This window comes from Anabrus simplex, chromosome 4 (genome assembly GCF_040414725.1).
Source record: "Anabrus simplex isolate iqAnaSimp1 chromosome 4, ASM4041472v1, whole genome shotgun sequence".
Taxonomy (NCBI): domain Eukaryota; kingdom Metazoa; phylum Arthropoda; class Insecta; order Orthoptera; family Tettigoniidae; genus Anabrus; species Anabrus simplex.
In genome coordinates, this window is record NC_090268.1 from 67497564 (window position 1) to 67520749 (window position 23186).

The window sequence follows — 23186 nt, forward strand, 5'->3', positions numbered from 1 at the left end:
GCAACGTACAACAAGCGGTTGCCATTGTTGAACACGCAGGGATAGCTCGGATGAAGTGGCATCTGTCGCAAATTTGCAGCATATGTAAGTAGTAGTTGCTGGCGCCTCAGGTGTAGAGGCGGCACACCAGACTCAGCGAGCAGGCTAGCGATGGGGCTAGTACGAAAAGCTCCCGTCGCCAACCTAACCCCACTGTGGTGGATACTGTTCAGCTTCGCAAGAACGCTTGGTCTTGCGGAGCCATATGCTGCACTGCCGTAGTCTAACCGGGATAAAATGTGTGCCCGATAGAATCGCAGGAGCACCACGCGGTCAGCCCCCCAATTAGTGCTGCTAAGAAACTTCAAGAGGTTAAGCCTCTTGGTGCATTGCACTTTTAGCTCCCGCACGTGTGGCTCCCACGATAATTTACTGTCAAAAAGGAGCCCAAGAAATCGGTAGGTGTCAACAACTGGAAGAACGACATTTCCTAGATAAAGCTCAGGATGAGGGTGAAGAGTACGTTGACGACAAAAGTGGACAACGGAGGTCTTTGCGGCAGAAAACCGAAAGCCATGTTCTAAGGTCCACTTCTCCACCCTCCTAATAGCTTGCTGTAACTGTCGCTCTGCGACTGCCATACTGCACGAGCTATAGTGCAGAGCAAAATCATCCACATATAGGGACGGTATTACGGCTGGACCAGCAGCAGCGACAATACCGTTTATGGCAATCGCGAACAGAGTGACACTAAGAACCGATCCCTGTGGGACTCCGTTTTCTTGAACGTGGTATTGCGAATATGTCCTCCCTACTCGGACACGGAATAGACGAAGGGACAAAAAATTCGCAATAAATACCGGCAAGTTACCTCGGAATCTCCATTGATGCAGGACTGAAAGGATGCCATATCGCCAGGTGGTGTCGTAGGCCTTCTCCAAGTCAAAGAAGACAGCTACCAAGTGCTGTTTGCGGAGAAACGCATCCTGGATAGAGCTCTCCAGGCGTACCAAGTGGTCTGTGGTGGATCGAGCGGCTCGAAATCCACATTGGTACTCGGACAAAAGTCCATGTTTCTCCAGACACCACACGAGTCTGCGATTTACCATCCTCTCAAATAGCTTACACAGGCAATTTGTAAGACAAATCGGTCTGTAACTTCCTGCATACTTAGGATCTTTGTCAGGCTTGAGGACAGGGATGACTATGCCCTCTCGCCACTGAGACGGAAAATCACCCTCTGTCCAGATTCGGTTGAACACACGAAGGAGATATAGTAAACTATCATCACTAAGGTGTTTCAACATCTGGTTATGGATGTTGTCCGGTCCAGGAGACGTGTCCTTGCAAAGCGCTAAGGCGCTGCGGAGTTCCCACTCCGTAAAGGGCACGTTGTAGTCCTCTGAATCATGGGTGGCAAAACTAAGGTGATGACGTTCTGCCTCCCGCTTCAGAGGGAGGAAATCTGGATTGTAATTCCCGGAGCCAGAGACATCCGCGAAATGACTAGCGAGATGATTAGCAATCGCGAGGGGATCAGTGGCGACACTGCCTGCAATGGAAATTCCCGGTACAGCAGATGATCCTTGAATACCCGAAATTCGTCGAAGTTTCGTCCACACTTGAGATGATGGAGTATGTGACGTCATGGACGACACATATCTCTCCCATGAAGCCTTCTTACTTTGTCGAATAAGAACTCGCGCCTTAGCGCGGAGTTTCTTAAATGTTACCAAGTTGGCCGCAGTAGGCTGTCGACGGTAACGTTTATGAGCGCGACGGCGTTCTTTGATGGCTGCTGCTATTTCATCGCTCCACCAAGGAACGTGTTTTCGGCGAGGAGCCCCCGAGAAAAACGGAATGGACTCCTCAGCAGCAGCAAGAATAACTTGGGTGACGTAAGTTATTTCCTCGCCGACGGTCCGCCTGACATCATCGGTAAAGACAGCTAGTGATGTGTACTTTGGCCAATCAGCATGTTTAAGAATCCATCGAGGGGGAGCCTCGACGGGTTTATGTTTCAACAAAGTAAGAATGATGGGAAAATGGTCACTGTCACAGAGATCATCGTGTGCATTCCACCGAAACAGTGGAACCAACGTACGGCTGCATAGACTTACGTCTATGCGAGAGTATGTGCCGTAACGTACACTAAAGTGAGTTGGTTCCCCTGTGTTCAAAATACATAAATCCAGATCTGTTAGAAGTGTTCCCAGCTCTCTTCCTCGTGGGCAAGGTGTTTCAGAGCCCCATATGGGGTGATGGGCGTTAAAATCGCCCAATAAGAGGAAGGGTGGTGGAAGCTGATCTATAAGATCAGCGACATCATTGATGTTCAGATGCTGGCCAGGTGGAAGATAAACATTACACACTGTTGCTATGACAGGCAGCGAGACGCGAACAGCTACAGCCTCAAGAGGGGTTCTTAATGGAACCTCTTCGCTGTAGCTATCAGAACGTACAAAAATGCCAACGCCTCCGGAAGCCCGGTGAGCATAGTATCGTTCTGTCGAGTATAGTTTGAAATGCCTCAAGACCGTATGATGACCAGGTCTGAAATTGGTCTCCTGAAGACAGACTATACTCGCTGCGTACTCACTAATAAGCTGACGTAACTCAGCAAGATGCCTGTCATAACCGTTACAATTCCACTGTAACAGTGCCATAGTGTGGACTATAAAAGGAGTGTTAGGTTATGAGCGAAAAAGTGCTCGTAAGCCTAAACACTATCTAGTTCTACATCCGTAGATGTAGAGGACAGTGCAACATCCATTCCGTCATTGAAAGATGGCAGGGGTGTCGCCCAGAACTTCGACGCTTTTCGGGCGCGAGGGGGTCCCCTACGAGGAGAGCGCGCCGGTTTTGGAGCAGGAGTGCCTCCTGGCGCAGACTCATATCCCCCAGATGGGGGGCATGACTTCTCCTTCGCAGGGGAAGTCCGAGAGCGCTCAGGACGGGCGCTCTTCTTCCCCTTCTTTTTTTCGAGTTTAGACGGGCTGGGAGATGGTTTCCCAGCCCTGGTCGACGATGCCGCCTCCGCCGGCTGGGGCACGACTTTCGTCGACCTCCTAGGGGGGGGGAGACTTAGTCTTCCCCCCTTGCTGTGCCGGCTGGGAACTGCCAGCCGGCACAGACTTCTGGTTGGTCGAAGGTGGGGTGGTCCCCCCCTTCGAGCTTTGACTATTCGCGACGTTGCTGGGAGCAGCAACAGTCGCCTTGGGCGCAGAGGTCTGGACAGGTGTCGAGGTTGTGAATGACGAACCTGGAAGACTCTGAGCTATCAACCTATAGTCTAGTGTACGGGCAGGTGTATTCGTAGTATTAAACTTACGGCGCGCTTCCTGGTAGGAAAGACCATCCAGGGTCTTGATCTCCTGGATCTTCTTCTCACTCAGGTATGTCGGACAGTTCCGATCCCGAGGAGAATGAAAACCGGAGCAGTTAGTGCACTTGTATGGAGTTGTGCACTCCTCCGCGCCGTGAGCTACTCGTCCACATGTACCACATACAGCCTGATTCGAACAGCGAGATACCATATGTCCGAATCGCTGGCATTGATAGCATCGCATAGGAGGCGGGATGTACGGCCTCACATCGCAACGATAAGTTGTTACCTTGACTTTCTCTGGTAACACTGACAACTTGAAAGAGACAATGAAGGCACCAGTGGCAACGTCTTCACCGTTGACCTTGCGCGTAATGCGCCGGACGTGTGTCACGCCACGGTTCTTCATGTCATCCATCAACTCGTCGTCAGTGTTCAAAATAAGGTCGCGGTGAAAGATGACTCCGCGAACCAGGTTCAAGGATTTATGCTCCTCCACTTTGACGGGGATTTCGCCAAAGTGCTCGCACTTAAGCAACTGATCAGCTTGCAGTGCTGTACGAGTCTTTAGAAGCAAACTACCGTTGCGCATTTTCTTCAGTTCCTCCAGTTCGCCATAGACGCCTTCGATGTGCCGACTAAAAAGGATCGACTTCACCAGCTTAAAATCGTTCCCATCGGTTCTGGTAGCGACCAGAAACCTAGGGAAGCTGGATCCCATTCCTTCACGCTGCGCATGTTCCCAGGGAGTTGAACCTCTCAGGGAAGCAAAAGTTAAAGACTTAGGTGGGCGACCACCTTGTGAGAGCCGACTTCGTTTGGAAGCCATGCCCGATAGCATCCTCCCCGAATGCCACCCACTCCGATCAGGGGTCTCTGTAGCCGAACCAAGCAGCCAAGGCAATACCCACCTGGTCGTAGCAGGTATTGCCCGGGGTCCGATGTTGGACGATGCCTAATACGGCATGACTGAGGCAATGAGTACTAAGACTCCCTTCCTCCAGTCACCCGCAATAGCATGTACCCCATAGCGTTTACAGAGCACTAAATATAGAGAAAAAAATAAAAATAATTAATAATAATATGTCCTTCTGGCATTCGGCTGTGCGGGGACCTGTGTTGTCAGGCGGATACCACTGCCAAGGTACATGGCGCTCCCACCACGCAATGGTCCTGGGTGGACAGTTGCGGGCTTTTGGGCGTAATCGCACACGTAAGAGGCCCATCTCCGGGCAGCACGCACATCAAAATTTGGAATGACCCTCGGAAAAATAATAATAAAATAAAGAGGGGACCATGGCCACATAACCCTTTAAGTCGCCTTCTACGACAGGCAGGGATTACCTGTGAATGTACTCGACCCCTCCCATCCACAGGAGGTCCAACACGTTATACCAAACCGCAATCCATGTCCGCGCCTAGGTCGCCCCTTTTAGTCGACTCATACGACAGGCAGGGGGTACCGCGGGTGTATTCTACATGTGCGTCCCCCACCCGCAGGGGGTAGTGTGTTTGGTCCGCGAGAGGTATTTTATTTCCCTCAAGTCCGCCGGCAAGCCGGTTAGGACCCCCCTATCCGCCACCTGGGACGCGCCACGTGGGAGTATCACCTCTCCCCCTGCTACGCCAGCGTAGTAGGTTCGTGGCTACACAGTTTGTATGAAAAAAATATGTAGTCTTTTTCAGAACAGCTTTTTAAGTTCTAAATAATTATCCCCGATGGATTGGAAAACCGCAAACAAGAAAAAGAAGCCTAAATATTCTAAATTTCATGTCCATGCTTTCTCTGAATCAACCACCCTATAACCTGTTTAGTTCTCGATTATGGTAAATGAAAGTTACTTTTTAACAGTTCAATTCCTATTCACATGTGAAAAGAAATACCAGATCGCTTCTGATAGCAGTCTGTACAAATGAAGGCTGCACACGAATTCACCCTCGTGAATATCTTTCCATTCCAGAGGTAATGCCTAACTTTAGGCCTAATATTGCCGATCAATTTAACTAACGTAATGTATCAGCTCCCACAGTCCTTGAAAATATTCGACAATATATTATCACTCCGTCACATATACAGTAATACAAAACCAGATCCACTTACAGGCATGATTCAAATCGAAAACATGCAAGGGTCTGTAAACATTATCACGTGCTAGCCATGCATTCGAAGCTGAAGCGCCCGCAACATGGCGATGCGCGAAAGTGTTCAATATTCCGCTTAGCATCAGCGCGCTCTGTGAGTCTAGATAAGTAATATTAAAGTCTTTGGTTGCAATGGACAGGGTCAGGATGAAGAAAATATTTACAACTGCAGCTTTCATTATTTCAATGAGTGCAATTAGAGAAAAGCGCAGACGCAAAGTGTGACAAAAAAAAAAAAAAAAGGCCTATATATTGGAAAAGAATTAAGTTTGGAGGGGACATTTAGGCCTATGTCAGAACTTTCAATTCATGATGCAGCAGGCTTTTAAAACTTTCTGAGAATGTCCCCACATGACTTTCAGTTCTTGTTGACAGTAAATGGGACTGAAATTGCAAGAAATTATACAAATTATCGGAATGCCATCTCTATTAATGTTGGGCTAAATATAACTTTAAGATTATCCGGGAGATAGTGCGTTCGAATCCCGCTATCGGCAGCCCTGAAGATGGTTTTCCGTGGTTTACCATTTTCACAACAGGCAAATACTGGCGCTGTACCTTAATTAAGGCCACGGCCACTTCCTTCCAACTCCTAAACCTTTCTATTCCCATCGTCGCCATAAGACGTATCTGTGTCGGTGCGACGTAAAGCCACTAGCAAAAAAAAAAAAAAAAAAAAAAAAAAAAAAAAACCTTTAAGATTTCTAGCAACTGGTGACTCCCTACACTTCACTTGCGTATTTGTATGGTGTAATATGACGTATACGAGTTGCTTGCGATTAGATAGTCATTGTCGAGAAATAGAAAAGCATCGTATTCCGCCCTACGAATTTGCGTGTTCTAATTGCGTCTTTGCCCATGTGCGAACCGAAATGTTAACGAAAACACAAACAGTTAATGAAAAGTTTCGTTCACAAAAGTTAAAGAAATTTTGTTTACCAACATACTCGTAAAGTTATTGAACACGCTATTTTGTTTATTAACAGTCCGAAATGTGAATGAACAATGTCTATTAACAAAGTTAACGAAAACATCTTGGTGTGGTCGCACCCTTATTCTGGCGTGTGCCAAGAGATGGATGCAATAGCCCCAAGGGCTCTGAACTTTGGAGCCTGGGTTGGTGACCACGGGGCCCTCATCTGAGTCCTGGTATTGCTTCCACTTACTTGTGCCAGGCTCCTCACTTTCATCTATCCTAACCGACCTCCCTTGGTCAACTCTTGTTATTTTCCGACCCCGACGGTATTACGTATGGAGGCCTAGGGAGTCTTTCATTTTCATGCCCTTCGTGGCCCTTGTCTTCCTTTGGCCGATACCTTCATTTTTCGAAGTGTCGGACCCCTTCCATTTTTCCTCCCTGATTAGTTTTATATAGAGGATGGTTGCCTAGTTGTACTTCCCCTTAAAACAATAATCACCACCACCACCTGGATGCAATAATACTGCACACCAAATAAGGTTCACTTTGCAACTATAAGAAATTAACGCGACACTTACTGCTGACTTGTTTGAGACGAGGGAGCAAATATGTACAGGTACAGTGTGTAAATAATATTATATAACAGTAATAACAACTACTTTCATTACTTCAAATTACGTATAAACTTCCAATATTGTGCGTTATCCTGTTGTTCCGAAATATCGCGACAAATTCGAAAACACGGAGGAGCTGTTTGTACCCTAAGGGCCACGATATACACATTTTCTATTGTTCATATGAGTTAAGCTGTCTGTATATTTCACTATCCTAACGAAGCCTACCTTGTGCCAGCGCATGTTGTCGACGTCACTGCAACTCTATGACTGACGAACGAAGATCCTAACCCGTTATTCCCTTCACCTGCCTGGTGTGATCATTAGTGTCACAGCATACTTCTCATAATTCGAGCGTAGCACTAACTAATCGACTCGAAGAAGTATTTAAACGGATAAACATGCTCTCTTGCGGCTATTATTATGTAGTTCCTTCCGCGCTTATTTCAGTTTCGGGTAATTATTGAGGGGCATGATTAACTTGAGCACAGCCGCCGGGCTACTGGCTCAGACGGTTGAGGCGCTGGCCTTCTGACACCAACTTGGCGATCCTGGCTCAGTCAGATGGTATTTGCAGGTGCTCCAATACATCAGCCTCATGTCGGTAGATTTACTGGCACGTAAAATAACTACTGTGGGGCTAAATTCTGGCACCTCGGCGTCTTCGAAAACTGTAACAGTAGTTGATGATGATGCTTGGGGTTTTAAGGGGCCTAACATCGAAGGTCATCGGCCCCTAATGGAACGAGATGAATGACATGATATATGACAGTTAAAATTTTAATAAGTATCCACTGACTAGAGCTTAAAAATGGTGATGGAGAAAAAAGTGGGTGAGATTAAAACAATCAGTGGATCTAATACGCAATGCCTTATTTCCTAATAGAAGAGAACATACAGGAAAACTAAGGAATAAGGCATTGCCTAGTAGTACATAATTTACGTAAGACGTTAAAATAACACATTAAAATACGCAACACAAACTAAAATGAAGTCAATGGGATAAAAGCGCAAGTCACACACACAAAAAAAAAAACACAAAAAAAACACTAGGACAAAGTACATTATCACACACGATAAAACAGACCACTATCCCTCATAAAGCGGATGACGAGGTCTGCTGACTCCTCGTCATCTCGCAAGATAAGGGAGATTGTACTCGGAAGGTTAAGACTACGGCGCAGATCGACCTGGTCCACACACTCCGTAAGGATGTGTACTACGGTAAGATGGTCGCCGCAGGTACACACCGGAAGGGGTTCTCCTTTCAAAAGATGCGAGTGAGTCAAGATACCGTGGCCGATCCGAAGACAACATAATACCACGGCTTCCCTCCGCGAAGCCCGAAGGGAAGTCCTCCATACCGTCGTTGTTCCTTTTATCGCTCTCAGCTTATTGGGAAGTGGAGTGGCCTGCCACTCCAACTCCTAATGGGACATAACCAGATGTCTCAGCTGGGAGCGAATATCACTTGCTGGAACCTTGAAAGGCAACGGGGGCAGTATAACTGCCTCCTTGGCAGCCTGATCTGCTAACTCGTTTCCCTCTATGCCCATGTGGCTTGGGAGGCACAGAAACGTGATTCTGGTGCCGGCATCCCAACACCCGGCCAGCAGGTCCTGGCTCCGCTGCACCAGAGGGTGCCGAGGGAAACAGGTATCTATAGACTGGAGCGAATTCAATGAGTCAGTACACAGAAGAAAGTGTCGGCGCGCATTGTACAGTGCGTACCGCAGAGCCTCACAGATAGCATAGAGATCTGCTGTGTACACACTACAGGTTGCCGGAAGAGCAAAAAGGAACCTATTATTGTCAACAACGAACGCACAGCCCACCTTCCTATCTGTCCTTGAACCATCCGTGTAGACGACAACTGAGCCCGGATAGCGGCCAACAACGGACCGGAAGAGCCTCCGATAAATCGAAGGGTCCGTGTTTTCCTTTGGGCCAGTGTGCAGATCCAGGATTATTTCAGGTCGTCGTACGACCCACGGAGGTACCCCACTTGGTTGTCTGACAAGGCAAGGAACCGACGGTACGTCAAACAATTCGGAACTGCTATCCAAGCGTATCCCAACCGGCCGCGTCGCTCGAGAATAAGCAGCGTACAGCAAACGGTTGCCATTGTTGAACACGCAAGGATAGCTTGGATGAAGTGGCATCTGTCGCAAATTAGCAGCATAGGTAAGAAGCATATGCTGGCGCCTCAGATGTAAAGGCGGCACACCAGACTCAGCGAGCAGGCTAGCTATGGGGCTTGTTCGAAAAGCTCCAGTCGCCAACCGAACCCAGCTGTGGTGGATGCTGTTCAGCTTTGAAAGAACACTTGGTCTTGCTGAGCCATGTGCTGCACTGTGGTAGTCTAACCGGGATAAAATATGTGCCTATAGAATTGTAGGAGCACAGTGCGGTCAGCCCCCCAAGAAGTGCTGCTAAGAAACTTCATGATATTAAGCTTCTTAGCACATTGCACTTTCAACTGTCGCACATGTGGCTCCCACGATAATATACTATCGAAAAGGAGCCCAAGATACCGGTAAGTGTCAACAACTGGCAGAACGACATTTCCTAAATAGAGCTCCGGATGAGGGTTAAGAGTACGTTGACGACAAAAGTGGACAACAGAAGTCTTTGCGGCAGAAAACCGAAAGCCATGTTTTAAGGTCCACTGTAACTGTCGCTCTGCGACTGCCATACTGCACGAGCTATAGTGCAGAGCGAAGCCGTCCACATATAGGAACGGTATTACTGCAGGACCAGCAGCAGAAACAATACCGTTTATGGCAATCGCGAACAGAGTGACATTAAGGACCAATCCCTGTGGGACTCGATTTTATTGAACGTGGTATTGCGAATATGTCCTCCCCACTCGGACACGGAATAGACGGAGGGACAAATATTCGCTATAAATACCGGTAAGTGACCTCGGAATCTCCACTGATGTAGGACTGAAAGGACACAAGGACACCATATCGCCATGTGGTGTCGTAGGCCTTCTCCAAGTCAAAGAAAACAGCTACCAAGTGCTGTTTGCGGAGGAACGCATCCTGGATAGAGCTCTCCAGGCGTACCAAGTGGTCAGTGGTGGATCGAGTGGCTCGGAAACCACATTGGTACTCGGACAAGAGTCCTTGTTTCTCCAGACACCACACGAGTCGGCGATTTACCATCCTCTCAAATAGCTTACACAGGCAGTTGGTAAGACAAATTGATCTGTAACTTCCTGCATACTTAGTATCCTTGTCAGGCTTGAGGACAGGAATGATTATGCCCTCTCGCCACTGAGACGGAAAATATCCCTCTATCCATATTCGGTTGAACACATGAAGGAGATATAGTAAACTATCATCACTAAGGTGTTTCAACATCTGGTTATGGATGTTGTCCGGTCCAGGAGACGTGTCCTTGCAAAGCGCTAAGGCGCTGCGGAGTTCCCACTCCGTAAAGGACACGTTGTAGTCCTCTGAAGCTTGGGTGGCAAAACTAAGGTGATGAAGTTCTGCCTCCCGCTTCAGAGCGAGGAAATCAGGATGGTAATTCCCGGAGCCAGATACATCCGCGAGACTTGTTAGATGGTCAGCAATCGCGAGACGGTCAGTGGCGACATTGCCTGCAATGGAAATTCCCGGTACAGCAGATGATCCTTGGATACCCGAAATCCGTCGAAGCTTAGTCCACACTTGGGATGATGGAGTATGTGACGTCATAGACGACACACATCTCCCCCATGAATCCTTCTTACTTTGTCGAATAAGAACTCGCGCCTTAGCGCGGAATTTCTTAAATGTTACCAAGTTGGCCACAGTAGGCTGTCTACGGTAACGCTTATGAGCGCGACGGCGTTCTTTGATGGCTGCTGCTATTTCATCGTTTCACCAAGGAACGAGTTTTCGGCGAGGAGTCCCCGAGAAAAACGGAATGGACTCCTCAGCAGCAGCAACAATAACTTGGGTGACGTAAGTTATTTCCTCGCCGACGGTCCGCCTGATATCATCGTTAAAGAAAGCTAGTTATGTGTACTTTGGCCAATCGGCATGTTTAAGAATCCATCGAGCCTCGACGGGTTTATGTTTCAACAAAGTAAGAATGATGGGAAAATGGTCACTGTGCATTCCACCGAAACAGTGGAACCAACGTTCGGCTGCATAGACTTACGTCTATGCGAGAATGTGTGCCGCAACGTACACTAAAGTGAGTTGGTTCCCCCGTGTTCAAAATACATAAATCCAGCTCTGTTACTAATGTTTCCAGCTCTCTTCCCCGGGGGCAAGGCGTCTCAGAGCCCCATATGGGGTGATGGGCGTTAAAATCGCCCAATAAGAAGAAGGGAGGTGGAAGCTGATCTATAAGAGCAGCGACATCATTTATGTTCAGATGCTGGCCTGGTGGAAAATAAACATTACACACTGTTGCTATGACAGGCAGCGGAACGCGAACAGCTACAGCCTCGAGTGGGGTTCTTAATGGAACGTCTTCGCTGTAGGTACCAGAACGTACAAAAATGCCAACACCACCGGAAGCCCGGTGAGCAGAGTATCGTTCTGTCGAGTATAGTTTGAAATTTCTCAAGACCGTATGATGACCAGGTCTGAAGTTGGTCTCCTGAATACAGACTATACTCGCTGCGTACTCACTAATGAGCTGACGTAACTCAGCAAAATGCCTGTCATAACCGTTACAATTCCACTGTAACAGTGCCATAGTGTGGACTATAAAAGGAGTTAGGTTATGAGCGACAAAGTGCTCGTAAGCCTAAACACTATCTACTTCTACATCCGTAGATGTATAGGACAGCGCGACATCCATCCCGTCATCAAAATATGGCAGGGGTGCCGCCCAGAAATTCGACGCTTTTCGGGGGCGAGCAGGTCCCCTACGAGAATATCGCGCAGGTTTGGGAGCGGGAGTACCTCCTGGCGCAGACTCATACTCCCCAGATGGGAGGCATGACTTCTCCTTCGCAGGGAAAGTCCGAGAGCGCTCAGCAGGAGCGCTCTTCTTCGCCGCCTTCTTTTCGTGTTTAGACGGGCTGGGGCATGGTTTCCCAGCCCTGGTCGACGATGCCGCCTCTGCCGGCTTAGGCGCGGATTCCGCCGACCTCGTGGGGGAAGGAGACGTTGTCTTCTTCCCCTTCTATGCCGGCTTAGGTTTATTAGCCGGCATAGGCTTAGTGGAGGTCGAAGGCCGGGGTACACCCGGCTTCGAGTTCGTTCTCATTGCGGCGTTGCTCGAAGGAGCAACTGCCGCCTTGGGCACGGCGATCGTCACGGTTATCGATGTCGAGAAAGACGAACTTGGAAGACTCTCAGCTATCAAGCTATAGACGAGTGTACGGGCAGGTGTATTCGTACAGTTAAACTTACGGCGCGCTTCCTGGTAGGAAAGACCATCCCGGGTCTTGATCTCCTGGATCTTCTTCTCACTCAGATATGTCGGACAATTCCGATCCCGAGGAGAATGAAAACCCGAGCAGTTAGTGCACTTGTATGGAGTTGTGCACTCCTCCGCGCCGTGAGCTACTCGTCCACATGTACCACATACAGCCTGATTCGAACAGCGAGATACCATATGTCCGAATCGCTGGCATTGATAGCATCGCATAGGAGGCGGAATGTACGGCCTCACATCGCAACGATAAGTTGTTACCTTGACTTTCTCTGGTAACACTGACAACTTGAAAGAGACAATGAAGGCACCAGTGGCAACGTCTTCACCGTTGACCTTGCGCGTAATGCGCCGGACGTGTGTCACGTCACGGTTCTTCATGTCTTCCATCAACTCGTCGTCAGTGTTCAAAATAAGGTCGCGGTGAAGGATGACTCCGCGAACCAGGTTCAAGGACTTATGCTCCTCCACTTTGACGGGGATTTCGCCAAAGTGCTCGCACTTAAGTAACCTGTCAGCTTGCAGTGCTCTACGAGTCTTCATAAGCAAACTACCGTTGCGCATTTTCTTGAGGTCCTCCAGTTCGCTGTAGACGCCTTCGATGTGCCTACTAAAAAGGATCGACTTCACCAGCTTAAAATCGTGCCCATCTGTTCTGGTAGTGACCAGAAACCTAAGGAAGCTGGAATCCATTCCTTCACGCTGCGCATGTTCCCACGGAGTTGAACCTCTCAGGAAAGCAAAAGTTAAAGACTTAGGTGGGGGACCACCTTGAGAGAGCCGACTTCGTTTGGAAGCCATGCCCGAAAGCTTCCTCCCCGAATGCCACCCACTCCGATCAGGGGTCTCTGTAGCCGAACCAAGCAGCCAAGGCAATACCCACCTGGTCGTAGCAGGTACTGCCCGGGGTCCGATGTTCGACGATGCCTAATACGGGATGACTGAGGCAATGAGCACTAGGACTCCCTTCCTCCAGTCACCCGCAATAGCATGTACCCCATAGCGTGTACAGAGCACTAAATATAGAGAAAAAATAAAAATAATTAATAATAATATGTCTTTCTGGCATTCGGCTGTGCGGGGACCTTTGTTGTCAGGCGGATACTACTGCCAAGGTACATGGCGCTCCCACCCGCAATGGACCTGGGTTGGCAGTTGCGGGCTTTTGGGCGTAATCGCAAACGTAAGAGGCCCATCTCTGCGCAGCACGCACATCAAAATTTGGAATGGTCTACATCTGACCCTCAGAAAAATAAAAAAAAATAAAGAGGAGACCATGGCCACATGGCCCTTTAAGTCGCCTTCTACGACAGGCAGGGATTACCTATGGATGTATTCAGCCTCTCCCATCCACAGGAGGTCCAACACATTATACCAAACCGCAATCCATGTCCGCGCCAAGGTCGCCCGTTTTTGTCGCCTCTTACGACAGGCAGGGGATACCGCGGGTGTATTCTACAGGTGCGTCCCCCACCCGCAGGGGGTAGTGTGTTTGGTCCGCGAGAGGTATTTTATTTCCCTCAAGTCCGCCGGCAAACCGGTTAGGACCCCCCTATCCTGGGACGCGCCACGTGGGAGTATCACCTCTCCCCCTGCTACGCCTGCGTAGTAGGTTCGTGGTAAAAGTAGTTAGTCGGATGTAAAGCCAATAACATTATTATTGGGCACAGGCATGTAAAATAATGAACAACTATTAATGTAAATATTCTCATATATTAACAACTAGCTGATGTGCCCGTGCTTCGCTACGGAATTCTACATTGTATACAGTATTCTAGGTTAGGTAGTGTACACGTTGTGAGCAAGATTGTATTAAATTGCATAGCTCTTAACGTTACCCTAGAAACACGACGGGGAAGTCACCAAACGTTTTTTCTCATATGAAGACTGGGTTAGGGAATTTTCATTGTAAGGGTAGGCCACCTTGCCTACCATCAGTCACAATCACGTTGGGGAGTTTTCAATTTAATGACAGACACTCACTCTCCACCTGCCTTTACATCCTCAGAAGGACTATCTTGGTAGTTTCCCCAATTGAAATGAACGTAGGTCATTACAATGACGTCAGTATGAATGGCGCGATTAAAAGCAATGTTTTTATATGAAATACTCGATCAAATGAAAAACCTCACATTTTCTCTGCCGATCTAACAGCCCAAAGTTCCAGAGCTGGGATGACCAAGCCGCAGAGAGCCGTGATCCGTGAACACAGTTCGTCTTATCTTCGGCCGGGTGGGGGTGTCGAATAGTGGAGACTCCCACGGCAAAAACGATGCCCTCTTACTAATCTGTTTAATAGGAGTAACCGTTTAGTCGGAAAATGTCAATTCACTACGCCAGCGGCGGACAAATTTTTCCTCCAAGCCAGAGGAGAAACCCCACCTCACTGCTAATTTGGAATAAAATGCACGTAGCATTTAATAAAAGTGAAGAGGAAGAAGCTTTCCTTAATAAACGGCTCTTTTCAGGGTTGAATTTTGAGTTATTTCCTGAATTGTGATGCTATAATTTGGATTAGTTCTAAATTGTAAACCTAGACCAGGTCATACTAATACTAATACTACTAAGTGAGCGTTTACCTTAAGCGTGCACACTGCTCATTTAAAACAGTGCGTCAGAGTAGGGATCGAATAGCTGGAATACTTTGATGAACCAGTCTGTAACGTACCGGCAGTATCAGAAAATATATGAACCAGAGGAATGGCATGCTAGAGAAGAAAGTTTTCTAACTCCCTAGCTATTTTCCGCCAATATTCAATCAGGCTATTATACTCGTTACGCAGCATTAATTCCATCTATTTGAGTTGAGCAGCAGCATAAGAGACAAAGAACATCACAACAAACAATGGTCAATGTAATGTTATTGTTGATCATTGTTATGCACTTTCAATATTGTAGGCCTCCACATTTAGTTTTCTTCCGACTCTGAAATACCACTTTTATAGTCGGTACGGTAAAACTGAATAAAACGTAAATGATCGGAAAGTGTATTCTCTATATCTTATGTTATGTAGTACTTTTCGGTAGGACCAATAACATGGGTATTGAAAAATTAAATTTTAAGCGCCTTCCCCTAAACTACAATTTCATCCAGGGTGAATAAAATTGTTTACAACTTAGACTGTAGTTTCTTATTCCCCGACTCCATATACCGATTTTTTAAAAATTCTGTTAACCCATTTTCTCGTGGCTCGGCGTTGATGTGGGGACAACAAAAATACAAATTGATGAATATCTGTATTATCGAAGCCGGTACGGTAACAATGTATGACATAAATGATCGGAAATTTAATTATATATAACTTTCGTTATGTAGTATTTATCGATAGGATCACTAATCAAATAAATATTTGAGAATTAAATTTTAGGCCTTCCCCTAAACTACCATTTCACTCAGCGTGAGTAAAATGATTTATAGCCTAGATTGTAGCGGCTCATCCCCCGACTTTACATACCAATTTTCATTAAATTCTCTTCAGCCGTTTTCTAGTGATGCGTGTACAGACAGACAGACAGACAGACAGACATACAGACAGACAGAAATTACAGAAAATTAAAAAGTGCATTTTCTTGTTACTATGAACATGACCGATACAGAAATACAATTTTTTCAAATTCTGAGCAATGTACAGACAAAACTCTTATTTTATTTATATAGATATACACAAACAGAAAAAAAAAAAACAGTACAATAATAGAGCTTGTTTCTCAACTACATTTTTGAACGAGTCTTATGGACGTAGTTGTCAATAATATTCACAAGTAAACAGAAAATGATTATTATTATTGTACCGGGCGGTACACCTCTACGTCGCACGTTCAAATCTTGCGCCAATTGAAACTTCTCTACTGGAGAAACCCGGAACTTTAACAACTGAACTAACTCGACTGTTTATCAGAAGATGTCACTGTGTGTTTTTGATTTGCTTTTGTTTTTCAATGATCAAGAAGTGTGGACATTCTCTAACAGATGTCTCTACCAAAAACTATGGCAATACACTCTGGTGCAATGGAATGAACTCTCTTGAAGAAATTTTGTATTCATAAGTTTTGTCTTTACTAAATTTTGTTCTGTCATTGGTGGGTTGGCAATATTAAGTTTTCTTTCCGCCTGTTTTGAATTTAACCAATCCTAAATTTATGTAATTAATTTCCCACCAATAACGTGTTTTTCATTGCCTTGTGTACAAGTTTTTGCTGTCAACCAATAAAAATTGAGTGGGTGTGTCTACTCATTCCTGAAAGGTCTCGAATTTTCCACGAGGGTATAAAAACTGCTGATTTTCTTGTCTCCGGGCCACTAGTATTACATCTTTCTCAGTGTGTGAATATGTAGCAGGGGGCGGAAAGCACCTCGTTCTTCAGGCAGCCGTTCTTCTACAAGGTAATGGCCTTTTAACATCTGTATTTCTTGCTAGCTCAGCAGTTTAACTCCCGGGGAGGGTACGAAACCTTTAATATGTAACCCATACCTTTAAAATGTAAATCCCTTTTAACTCTATGTAAAAATTACTATCTCTTTAACTGTAAAGCGGGGATAGAGAGTGCTTTACCCTCTCGAGCTCCTCTTCATTTTTGAATTTGAGGTGGCTATGTTTTCATAACCGTTTTTCTCTTCCTTCTTAATGTGTTAAATTTATCTTGTATTCTAGTCACCTCCATAGATTGGGATTAGCCCCTGTGTGATCGGCCTAGCGCCACTTAGGTTTTAAAATGTGTATTTAGGAGTGCAAGTTCACGCCTCCAGTCCTCTCTGTACTTTGGGCCAGTAACTTAACCTGTTGTCTTTTTCTTTTTCTTCATGCGAAGGCCCTGTAGGTTGGGTACAAGATACCCCTGTTCACTGTAAGTGTGCCTTGAGGGCAGTTAGGAGTAAAGTTTGTTGTGGCCTTTGATAGGCTTGTAAAATTGAGAGCAGGTCAGCTCTTTCTGGTATGTTGGAAGGTGTCTCTAAGAGGCTTGGCATTACTAAGCTCCATGTAATTAGGGGTTTTCTGCCGTTTGGTATTTTGTGGTTGTGAGCTGAGAGCTCAGAGATTGTAAAAGGTGGGGCTTGAAGCCCAGATCATTAATTTGTCTCTAAATCCTTGCTTTTATGGTCTTGTACCTGATTGACTTGTTAAGTTTTCAAATTCTACGTAAACTTTTGTTAACTCTTGTTGTCTATTGAAGATATAACCTTTATTTAAATTTTAAATTCATCTTTCGGACTTGTAGTTAGACCCATTCCAGCCCGCACCTTCTTTCACCTCTGACTTCCACGGATAACTCCGTAACTATTATTATTATTATTATTGCTGTTTAAAGTGGCCTAACATCTAGGTCATCGCCCCCTAATGGTACGAAATTAGACAAAATGGAATGGCAATTTAAAATTCCAAAATTCATCCACTGACCAGAATTCAAAAGCAGATGATGAAGAATGAACGGTTGAGTATGAATTTAAAATAATCAGCGGATCCAACTCACAATACTGGAAGTTAAAAATAATTCCAGAATCAAACCACTGACTAGAATTCAAAAAGACGACGATAAACAATGAATATGAACTTAAAACAATCAGTGGATCCGACCCGCAATGTTCTACCTTCCCAGAAACTAAATTAAAACAATGGTATATACTATTCAAGCGGCTGCTTCCAAAGCACAATCCTGAATCGATGATGCTTGGCATCTAAAGGGGTCCAAAATCCAGGTCAGCGGCCCCTCATAATGGTACTTATCGCTAGTAAAGTAGAACCATGGTATTTCTCATTTAGCGCTACTAATCACAAGTAGTCCGGCTCCATGGCTAAATGGTTAGCGTGTTGGACTTTGGTCATAGGGGTCCCGGGTTCGATTCCTAGCAGGGTCGTGAATTTTAAACATAATTGGTTAATTCCCTGGCACGGGGGCTGGGTGTATGTATCGTCTTCATCGTCATCATCATTTCATCCTCATCACGACGAGCTGGTCGCCTACGTGAGTCAAATCAAAAGACCTGCATCTGGCGAGCCGAATTTGTCCTCGGACACTCCCGACACTAAAAGCCATACGTCATTTCATTTCATTTCATTTCAGTCACAAGTAACGTAGACTCACGGTGTTCCACACATAATAGTACTACTCACAGGTAACGCAGACCTATGTTGTTTCTCACATAATGGCGCCACTCGTAGGCAACGCAGACCTCTGATGTTCCTCACATAGTGGTACTAATCACAGTAAACAGAAATATAGTACTTGATTCATGAATAAATAGTTTGAAGGGATGTCTTATGTACGAAGCTATCAAAAATAATTACAAGTAAAAGAGTAGAACTTGCATCATAAATACATTTTCTAAATAAATGCCCTGTTACTGTATATTGATCATTGTGAAAAGCTTTACGAACAGAGACCAGTCTCCATTGGGATATGTAGTTCTCTGAAGGAATGCTCACTTTCTAATCTCATTTCTTGATATAAAATCATCTACCACCTCCTCCAGATGTAACGCCTTAGCAGCCTCCTTGTGTAGGCCTATATGCAGAAGGGTCATTCAACGAATTTAATATCTGCTGTCCTGTAGTTGTTTGGAAACAAGCCTTAAGTCTTTTAAAGTGTGAGATAAACCTCTGAGCTTTTGAAGTTGTCACGGGAATCGTCATCATTATTTTTAAATTCTTGAACAGTTCTGAGAGCAAACCCTTAAGATGATGATAATAATAATAATTTTATATTCCACTAATTACTTTCACGGTTTACGGAGACAAAGAGGCGCGGCATTTTGTGTACCAAGAGTTATATTACGTGCCAGTAAATCTACCGACATGAAGTTGATGTATTTTAAAATCTTCAAATACCACTGGACTGAACAGGGACCGAACCCGTCATCTTGGGCCATCATGAGCTCTACTGTCTGAGGCAGTTGGCCCGAGAAGAAAACAAGAGAGGTGGTTCGAAAGGAAGGATGGAAGTGAGAAAGTAATGAGAAGCGCCAATCTCAGCTGTAAGTCCCGTTGCCCCGCTCTATATTCCCAAGTTGAGAGCTCCAGGGGAAAATTTGTATGTGCCGAGTCTTAACTCTAGAATGCTCGTCAGGGTGGTACGACACCCGAGACGACATTTTCTTCTGTACTTGAATCACCGTTACGCACACATCCTTCCTCACCTTGCTAATCTCTCAAAAAATGACTGAAATTCGCATTATTCAGTAAACGAGTGGAATTCGCCTGGTGCTGCACACGGTGCGAGGCCGTTAGGGTAGCACCGCACTCCGGTGAGCATTAACACGTGCTAAGTTTGTGTTGTTTATGATGATGATGATGATGCTTGTTGTTTTAAGGGGCCTAACATCGAAGGTCATCGGCCCCTAATGGTACGAAATGAAAGAACAAAAATTACAAAGGCATCCACTGACCAAAATAAAAATAAAAAATGTCATGAAGAATGAATGGATGGACAGGAACCCAACAAAACACAAAACAAACAAACAAAAACAAAAACCAGTGGATCGGATTCAATAGAGAACGAAAATAACATTATTACCGACCAAGGAACCACTTATAAAGCACAATGATGCTTGGTGTCTAAAGGGGGTGCAAAATCCACGTCTAAGGCCCCACAGAATGGTACATGTCGCGAGTAAAATAGAACCATGGTATGTGTCATGTTGGGGTATTAATCAGAAGTAGCGAAGACTCACGGTGTTCCACAAAAGATGGTACTACTCACAAGTATTGTACTTCGTACAGGTAACGCAGACCTATGGTGTTTCGCACACAATGGCGCCACTTACAGCCAACGCAAACCGATGAGTTTTCTCACCTAGGGTACTAGTCACGGGTGCCGGTCCCAAGGGCCCCGTGGTGTTCCGCACAGAGTGAGTACTAATCACAGGCAACGCAGACCCACGGTGTCGCTCATATAGTGGTACAACTCTCAGGCTACGCCCAGACCCGCGGTGTTGCCCACATGGGTACAACGCACGGGTACTGGAATCCACCCGGCCAGGCTTTTTACTGCAACGAATCACAAACATATTTCGTACCATGTTAGTGATCCTACTCGCAAGTACATGCAACCCATGGTGTTCCCCGCATGATGGTACGAATCAAGAGTAGTTTCATGGTTCTAATTCATTCATCCCTTGGTCGCCCCTTTTAGTCGCCTCGCACGACAGGCAGGGGATACCGTGGGTGTATTATTCGTCAGCCTCCCCCACCCACAGGGGGTGTGTGTTTGGTCCGCGAGAGGTATTTTATTTCCCTCAAGTCCGCCGGCAAGCCGGTTAGGACCCCCCTATCCGCCACCTGGGACGCGCCACGTGGGAGTATCACCTCTCCCCCTGCTACGCCTGCGTAGCAGGTTCGTGGTTGTGTTGTTTAAACTTTAGTACGTGGTCATTTCTGCAGTGTATCGGTATGTTTAATTATTTACTTAATATAGTTCTTGCTGGACCAGCTGATACCACCTTGTGAGGGTTATAGGTGAAGATGGTCAATGGTTAACCCACAAACGCAGTAGTTCCTTCACTGAAAGAAACTGAGGTCCAAACAAGATCAAGAAGAAACCATCCTAGAGATAATCTTATATACATAAACGTCCTCATCTTCACAGACGGGTCGAAAACGCAAAACCATGTCGGAGCAGGAATGATAGTCGAGAAAAACTCGAAGGAATTCTTCATTGAAATAAAAAGGTTAGATATCAATTGCTCGGTATTCCAAGCCGAACTATTGGGTATCATCATGGCTGTGGAATGGATAGAACTACACAAAAACTATACTTCAACTTATGCTATTTATGTTGACTCAAAAGCTGCAATTTTTTGCCGTAGCTAATAAGAAAACTACCCATCCTCTCGCCACTCAAATCAAAGACAAACTTATTACCCTCAACAAAACGAACAAGATTACTTTTCACTGGATTAAAGGACACACAGGACTTCGGGGGAACGAGAGAGCTGACTATCTTGCCAGGATTGCTGCCAGCTATAAATCTACAATAGACTACAAATCACCACCTCTAAATTATGCTAAACAAGTATTAACTGAATACTATACAACAATTTGGAACTCCATGTATACCAGCTCCGAAGATTCCTTCCATACAAAATTATTCATTCCGAATATACCACACAGGCTGTCCTCTTCTATATTGCCCAACTTCATAACCACCCAGTTTATTACAAATCATGGTCGCTTTAAATCCTATCTCCATAAAATGAACATAATGGATTCACCACTCTGCAGCTGCCCAGAAAAGTCTCCACAGACTGTTCGACACCTGTTGACTGAATGCACCACGTACTCGAGAGAACGACCAGCTGCCCTACGATCAACTTCCCAGCCAACGATTGTGAAATACCACTGGAACACTGTCGAAGTAACAGAATTCCTCAAGAAAATCTTCCATTCACTTCAATAATTTATCCATATGTTGTTATGATAACTGTAAATATCCCGTGATATACCTGTAGATGAAACACGGGTTGCCCCCTGTGGGTGGGGGCGGTAGAATAACACCCACGGTATCCCCTGCCTATCGTAGGAGGCGACTAAAATGGGCCTCAGGGGCTCTGAACTTTGGAGCGTGGATTGGCGTCCACGAGGCCCTAAACTGAGTCCTGGCATTGCTTCCATTTACTTGTGCCAGGCTCCTCACCTTCATCTATCCTATCCGACCTCTCTTGGTCAACTCTTGTTCTTTTCCGACCCCGACGCTATTAGGTTTGCAAGGGCTAGGGAGTCTTTCATTTTCACGCCCTTCGTGGCCCTTGTCTTCCTTTGGCCGATACCTTCATTTTTCGAAGTGTCGGACCCCTTCCATTTTTTCTCTCTGATTAGTGTTATATAGAGGATGGTTGCCAAGTTGTACTTCCTCTTAAAACAATAATCACCACCACAACCAAACACGGGTTGTAAATATATTAGCTAAATAATAAAAAAGGCAGAAGGGACCGCGATGTCCCGACGACGGATAAAGCGCAGGAACTATAGTCAAGCTCCGGTGTTTACAACCTCGGTTCAGTTACCGCAGCTTTATGAACAACCAAGTATCAGATGAGATGGATTGTTAACAGGCAGTCTATAGAGGCTCAATTCAAATGTAAATAATAATAATAATAATAATAATAATAATAATAATAATAATAATAATAATAATAATAATAATAATAATAATAATAATAATAATAATAATAATAATAATAATAATAATAATAATAATAATAATAATAATAATAATAATAAACTTAAACCTTCGCGCGATATAAATGTCTTCATCGTTCCTTATTTACTGGGATCGACCAATGGTATGACTCTTGTCTTTTGCTACCTTGCCAGTTGGCAAGATTGGAGATGATAATTATATGTTTTCCTGTGAGAGAGTTTCTTTTTTTGTATGATGGCACCGAGTTCAAGAACACAAAACTCTTACCAGAACAAATTTTGATCATGATGTTAGCGTGACCTATGTTATTGGACACGTACATATTTAATAGCCGTCAATGGTGGGGTAGGTCTGATGGTTTAATAAAATATTGGTTATCAAGATACACGAAGAATTCAACGAAAAACTACCGTGCGAGTTAGCCGTACAGACCGAGTTGCGAAATTGTGAGCTTGCTTTCGGGAGATGGTGGGTTCGAATCCTACCATGGGAAGCTCTGGACATGTTTTTCTTGGTTTCCAGTTTTCACACAAGGCAAATATTGGAGCTGTACCTTAACTGTACCATCCCATTGCAAGTGATTAAAATCATTGTAGATCCGTATTGAAAGTTATTATACTTACTAAAATAATTAATTGTTTATCGTTCATCCACCTATTCAATACATTAAATATATTAAAATTTATAT

General features: G+C 45.3%; 1 protein-coding gene across 2 annotated transcripts in view; it reads right to left on the bottom strand.

The window, feature by feature from the left end:
* Positions 1 to 23186, bottom strand: part of LOC136871625 (aromatic-L-amino-acid decarboxylase) — a 144563-nt gene that overhangs the window by 116940 nt on the left and 4437 nt on the right. Inside the window, exon 1 of one of the 2 annotated variants that reach the window (XM_067145092.2) lies at positions 7208 to 7238. The exons of the other annotated variant lie outside the window; for it this stretch is intronic. The gene's annotated coding sequence lies outside the window, so the exon portion shown is untranslated. Of the gene's footprint in view, positions 1 to 7207; positions 7239 to 23186 lie in introns of those variants that run through there. 2 annotated transcript variants of the gene reach the window in all.